Source organism: Podarcis cretensis, assembly GCF_951804945.1.
Source record: "Podarcis cretensis genome assembly, chromosome: Z".
Lineage (NCBI taxonomy): Eukaryota > Metazoa > Chordata > Lepidosauria > Squamata > Lacertidae > Podarcis > Podarcis cretensis.
The window spans coordinates 51,446,045-51,453,202 of NC_137184.1; positions in this window are offsets into that span (position 1 = coordinate 51,446,045).

Consider the following 7,158-nt stretch of genomic DNA (forward strand, 5'->3'; position numbering starts at 1 on the left):
TCACATCCTTCGCCACTGGGAAGGCAGGGGGAGGAGCCCATGGAACTTGGTGGTGCTAAGGCTCAAGCAACAGCCAGAGCCCCAGCTTCCGGTGCAGTAAAGGCACAGCCTCCTAGAGGGACCAGGAAGTGTTACATTTGCGACAGTGCACAGCACAAGGCGAAAGAGTGTCCCCAGAGGCTGCAGAAACACACTGCAGCTTTAGCAACTGTTGCAGCAGAAATGATGCAAGCAGAGCAACCTCAGGGAAACGACAGTGCCTGGCTGGAAGCAGAGCTGCTGGGGCTCAGCCAGGCGAATCTGTAGAGCAGTCCCCAGCGCTTTTGCAACGCACAGACCCTTTACCACCCAAGCCAGCGGTGCAGCTCACTGCAACACTTCAGTTGCCGAATGGAACCACCCTGGAAGTCCCCATCACGATTGATTCTGGGAGCAACGCAGATTTTGTGGGGACGCACTTTGTCAAGCAGCATCGCATAGCGCTTCTGCCAGCGACAACACCTCTGAACGTAGTCACGGTGGATGGCAGGAAATTGCTAGGAGGACAAGTTGTGCAACAGACGCCTCCCATGGTGATGAGGATTGGAAATCATCGAGAAGTCATCAGCTTCAATGTCACCCGCCTTTCAGACACGCCTATAGTATTAGGCATGAGTTGGCTGGAGAGACACAGTCCTGCTGTAGCGTGGTACCAACGGCAGATCACCTTTTGCTCATCGTACTGTGCTCAACATTGCATCCAGTCCAGCCAGGAGGAGGGAGCTGAGCAGCAGTTGCAACTTGGCATGGTGCAGGCAGTACCCCGCAAGTACGAGGGGTTCCTGGAGGTTTTCTGCGAGAAGGAAGCTGACCAGTTGCCGCCCCACAGGCCTTATGATTGTGCCATCGACCTGGTGCCAGGGGCGCAGTTGCCGACTGCAAAGCTGTATTCCATGTCTGAGGACGAGATGCAAGAACTCAGGGAGTTCATAGAGCACAATTTGAAGCGCGGATTCATCCGAGAATCGAAAGCGGTGGGGGGCAGTCCTGTTTTCTTTGTAAAGAAAAAGGACACGCCCCAAAAAAGACTCATTGTGGACTATCGATTCATAAACAGTAAGACCAAACCCAAGGCCTTCCCCATGCCCAAGATAGATGATCTCCTGGCAACCGTAAGGAAGGGGAAGATCTTCACCAAATTGGATCTGCGTGGAGCGTATAACCTCATACGCATCCGGGAGGGCGATGAGTGGAAGACGGCCATGTTCACGCCTCTGGGCACGTACGAATACAGAGTGATGCCATTTGGTCTCCAAAATGGATCTCACGTCTTTCAAGCATTTATGCATCACGTGCTAGCGGGACTTCTATACAAGAAATGCGTGTGTTTCCTCGACGACATCCTGATCTTTTCGGAAACGGAGGAGGCCCATGAGAAGGACGTAAAGGAAGTCCTGCAGAGACTACGGGAGAACAAGCTCTACGCCAAGTTAGAGAAGTGCCAGTTTGATGTGACGGACGTGGATTTCCTAGGCTACAAGCTGTCCGACAAGGGGCTGGCCATGGACAGCGCCAAGGTCCGCGCGGTGTTGGACTGGAAGAGCCCTCGCAATCGGAAGGAAGTCCAAAGATTCATCGGCTTCGCCAACTTCTACCGCAAATTCATCAGAGGTTTTGCAAAGGAGACGGCAGCGATCACGGACACTCTCAGTTCCAAGAAAAAGAGGTTCGTGTGGACGGAACAGGCGGAGCGCTCTTTTCAGAAGCTTAAAAGCCTTTTCGCCTCCGAGGAGCAGCTGCTGCACGTGAATCCAGGCAAGCCCATACGAGTAGAGACCGACGCGTCAGACAGAGCGGTTGGAGCCGTACTCCTGCAAGAAGATCCACATGGAAACTGGAGACCCGGTGCCTTTTACTCCAGAAAGCTCAGCAAAGCGGAGCAAAACTACACCATATGGGACAGGGAGCTGTTAGCCATTCACGCAGCGTTCAAAGCGTGGCGACATTTCCTCATTGGAGCCAAGCACACAGTGCAGGTCCGCACGGATCACAAGAATTTAGAGTATTGGCGCACGGCGAAACTCCAGAGCCAAAGACACATGCGCTGGGCAGAGTTCTTCGCGGATTTCGACTTCAGGATAGAGTACGTCCCAGGGGACTCCAACGTTATAGCCGATGCGCTCTCCAGGAAACCGCAATATCTTGAGGAAGCGGCGCCAATAGCAGCCAGGCACATTTTTGCACCGCAGGCGTGGGCGTGCGCTGCCATCGCTGTCGACCTGGACGCAGTGCGACGCGCGTTGCAGGTAGATCAGTTTGCACAATCCAAAATAGAGGAGCTGCGTAGGGGTTCGCTGAGAGACGATGAGTTCCAGTTACGCGACGGACTGTTAACTCACAAGGGTGCCCTCTACGTGCCGAGCGACGAGCTCCGAGCAAAGGTTCTGCAGCAGTTGCACGACGCTCCCAGTGCGGGCCATTTCGGCAGGGAGAAGACAATAGAACTGGTGGCCAGGGACTTTTGGTGGCCCCAGATGCGAGGAGAAGTAGCGGAGTACGTCGCCAGATGTGACACTTGTCAGAGGTCCAAGCCAGTACACCAGAAGCCGGCGGGCTTGCTGGAACCACTGGAAACACCACAGCAACCGTGGGAGAGGGTGGCGCTGGACTTCGTCACTGACCTGCCCAGTTCCAGAGGCAAGACGGCGGTACTGGTGGTGGTGGACTTGTTCACCAAGATGGCGCACTTCATTCCCTGCGCGAAGGTGGCGACGGCGGAACAGACCGCCAAGCTCTTCATCGACCACGTGTTCCGGGCGCATGGGCTGCCGCGGGCCATCCTGTCCGACAGGGGGCGCCAGTTTATTTCCAATTTTTGGCAGAAGCTCCTAGGTATCCTGCGCGTCAAGATCAACCTAGCGTCGGCAAGACATCCACAAACCAACGGCCAGGCCGAGAGGGTCAACGCGATCATGCAGCAGTACCTGAGATGTTATGCAAATCAGCGACCCACAGCTTGGGTGGACTACCTACCGATGGCGGAGTTTGCCTACAACAACACGAAGCATGCGTCGACGGGGGTGACGCCGTTCTTCGCGAACAATGGACGTCATCCCAGGACCTTCCCGGGGTTCGTAGCACCAAGAGAGGGGGAGCCGCAAGAGGCCGACCAGTTCGCTGCAGAACTACAAGAGGTGCACGAGGAGCTGCGGAGACATTTGGAGCTAGCCAAACAAGCATATAAGGTGCAGGCAGACAAAGGCAGAAGAGTGGGAGAGGACATCCAGGTGGGGGACTGGGTGTGGTTAGCGGCCCAGGCGATGCCAACCAAGTCGTTGGCCAAGAAGAAGCTAGGGCACAGGCAGCTAGGACCATACCAGGTGGAGGCTAAGATCAACCCCGTGGCTTTTCGACTGGCCCTCCCCGAAGGTTCCAGAGTCCACCCGGTTTTTCATAGGTCGGTGCTCACTCCCTACAAGGCCCCGCACAGGTTTCAGGAGTCTGAAACAGTACCGCAGCCACGCACAGAGTCACCTAGGAGGGAGGGATCGCCTAGGGTCGAACCACTCAACGAGGTCACAGAGATCCTGGACTCGAGATGGGGGGAAGAGGGAATAGAATACTTTCTAGTCAGAGAGGGTGCACCAGTCAGTGCCAGTGGGTGGGTGCCGGACTACGCTTTAGACGAACCTCTTTTAAAGGACGAGTTCCATGCCCTTTTCCCACATAAACCCATGCCAGCCGAGTACTTCGATGACTGGCTCTTTACCCCCACATGTTCAGGCAGCACTTTCCACGGCTTTTCTTCAGCCGAGGAAAGAACGCCGAACTCAAACTCGCCCAGGGGATCGTGTTCGGGGGTGGACACAGAGCCCTCTTATTGGTGGGATGAGCAACCAGAGGAAGCCTGGCGCAAGAAATGGCTGAAGGGGCCTTGGCCGGCAGCACCAGACGAAGTAGCAATGGAAGAGGGAACTGCGAACATTTTGGGTGAAGAACCCGAATTCGAACACACGTACACCGAGCTGCCAGCAGAGGTCATGGACGTAGCCGAACTGTATCCTGCATCTACCTCCGAGGAGCTGCAGTTCCCACAACCCGCACCCGATGGGGGGGAGGGGGGAAGGGGGGGCTTCGAGGGGGGGATGGATGTCAGGGGTTCAGGGAGAGAGGCGCAGAGGAGGGAGGAGACCGAGAGTGAGGGAGAAGGATTCCAGCCTGACGAGGAAGAGGACGACAATGACCCGAGATGGTCCATGAGTCCGTCCAGTGAATCGGAGGATTCCCAAGAGGGAGCCCCCCTGGTCAAGCCAAGGGGAGCCCAAGGGGGAAGCAGTCAGGAGCAGGGAAACGTAGGGGGAACCGCCAGTGGGAGTTGGAGATCGAGACCTGCTTCTCCACCGGAACGGAGTGAAGAGGGTGGAGTTACCAGTGTGTCGGGAGGAACAGAACAAGGAGCAGAGGGGGGAAGGAGATCGGGGCAAGACGTCCTGCCGGAAGGGGCGGAAAGCAGTACCGGGAGCAGTGTGGCTGTTGAAAGGAAGGTCAGGAGCAACGTACGCGCGCCAAGTTCAAATGTGGAGGCGCGCGGAAGTGGGGAGAGCTCTGGGGAGGAGCCTGGTGCTAAAGCACGAAGGAGGGGGCAGCAGGCAGGAGAAGACTCAGCCTCTGGGGAGTCCCGGAAAGAGGGAACACAGGGGGGCAGGAAGACCCTGCGGAAAAGGAAGGAGAGGAAAAGGTGGAGCAGCACAAGCCTCTTAAATTGGTGCAGGGGAGGGACGGACTCAGAGGGGACTTCTAACATCTAAGGGTAACAGATGTGGAGCCACGGAGTTTGGATGTAATGACGACAATGATCTTCAATAAAACCTTTTATATATAACTTGGACTGGACTTTGGTCTCTTGTGAGCTGGGACCCAGGGTGGCTCTGACAGTTAGGGTTAGGGTTAGGGTTAGGGTTAGGGTTAGGGTTAGGGTTAGGGTTAGGGTTAGGGTTAGGGTTAGGGTTAGGGTTAGGGTTAGGGTTAGGGTTAGGGTTAGGGTTAGGGTTAGGGTTAGGGTTAGGGTTAGGGTTAGGGTTAGGGTTAGGGTTAGGGTTAGGGTTAGGGTTAGGGTTAGGGTTAGGGTTAGGGTTAGGGTTAGGGTTAGGGTTAGGGTTAGGGTTAGGGTTAGGGTTAGGGTTTAGGGTTTAGGGTTAGGGTTAGGGTTAGGGTTAGGGTTAGGGTTAGGGTTAGGGTTAGGGTTAGGGTTAGGGTTAGGGTTAGGGTTAGGGTTAGGGTTAGGGTTAGGGTTAGGGTTAGGGTTAGGGTTAGGGTTAGGGTTAGGGTTAGGGTTAGGGTTAGGGTTAGGGTTAGGGTTAGGGTTAGGGTTAGGGTTAGGGTTAGGGTTAGGGTTAGGGTTAGGGTTAGGGTTAGGGTTAGGGTTAGGGTTAGGGTTAGGGTTAGGGTTAGGGTTAGGGTTAGGGTTAGGGTTAGGGTTAGGGTTAGGGTTAGGGTTAGGGTTAGGGTTAGGGTTAGGGTTAGGGTTAGGGTTAGGGTTAGGGTTAGGGTTAGGGTTAGGGTTAGGGTTAGGGTTAGGGTTAGGGTTAGGGTTAGGGTTAGGGTTAGGGTTAGGGTTAGGGTTAGGGTTAGGGTTAGGGTTAGGGTTAGGGTTAGGGTTAGGGTTAGGGTTAGGGTTAGGGTTAGGGTTAGGGTTAGGGTTAGGGTTAGGGTTAGGGTTAGGGTTAGGGTTAGGGTTAGGGTTAGGGTTAGGGTTAGGGTTAGGGTTAGGGTTAGGGTTAGGGTTAGGGTTAGGGTTAGGGTTAGGGTTAGGGTTAGGGTTAGGGTTAGGGTTAGGGTTAGGGTTAGGGTTAGGGTTAGGGTTAGGGTTAGTGTCAGGGGTTCAGGGAGAGAGGCGCAGAGGAGGGAGGAGACCGAGAGTGAGGGAGAAGGATTCCAGCCTGACGAGGAAGAGGACGACAATGACCCGAGATGGTCCATGAGTCCGTCCAGTGAATCGGAGGATTCCCAAAAGGGAGCCCCCCTGGTCAAGCCAAGGGGAGCCCAAGGGGGAAGCAGTCAGGAGCAGGGGAACGTAGGGGGAACCGCCAGTGGGAGTTGGAGATCGAGACCTGCTTCTCCACCGGAACGGAGTGAAGAGGGTGGAGTTACCAGTGTGTCGGGAGGAACAGAACAAGGAGCAGAGGGGGGAAGGAGATCGGGGCAAGACGTCCTGCCGGAAGGGGCGGAAAGCAGTACCGGGAGCAGTGTGGCTGTTGAAAGGAAGGTGAGGAGCAACGTACGCGCGCCAAGTTCAAATGTGGAGGCGCGCGGAAGTGGGGAGAGCTCTGGGGAGGAGCCTGGTGCTAAAGCACGAAGGAGGGGGCAGCAGGCAGGAGAAGACTCAGCCTCTGGGGAGTCCCGGAAAGAGGGAACACAGGGGGGCAGGAAGACCCTGCGGAAAAGGAAGGAGAGGAAAAGGTGGAGCAGCACAAGCCTCTTAAATTGGTGCAGGGGAGGGACGGACTCAGAGGGGACTTCTAACATCTAAGGGTAACAGATGTGGAGCCACGGAGTTTGGATGTAATGACGACAATGATCTTCAATAAAACCTTTTGTATATAACTTGGACTGGACTTTGGTCTCTTGTGAGCTGGGACCCAGGGTGGCTCTGACAGTAAGTCCCCTCCCAAGAACGCAAAAAAATTTTTTTTTTTTGCAAAGCTCACGAACGGTGACAGCCATGAGTGCGGAGGAGCAGTTGACAGCTCTGCGAACTACAGTTTCCGAACTCACTGCTGCAGTCCTTGCGTCTCAGAAGAAGCATGACGAAATGGAGAAGCGCTGCCAGGACCTGCAAACCAGGTGGGAACGTGCAAGCAGGGAAGGGTTCCCAGGGTCCAGATCAGAAGGGATTGGACTTGGACGGAGGGGGGGCAGCCTAGTCACCCACTTCGATGGGAACCTGAAGCACTACCCCAGTTTCAGAGCAGACGTTTTGTATGCATTGCACTTGCTTCGTCATGACTTTAAAGATGAGGAGGAGAAAGTGGGGTTTATTGTTTCTCACTTGCATGGGCCGGCCAGAGACTGGTTGCGCAATTTGTGGCGTGAAGATGGCCCTGCCCGCCGCGATGCAGATGAATTCATTAAAGCAATGGATGCCTGCTTCCAGTCAACTGTAGATGTGGATCTTGCACG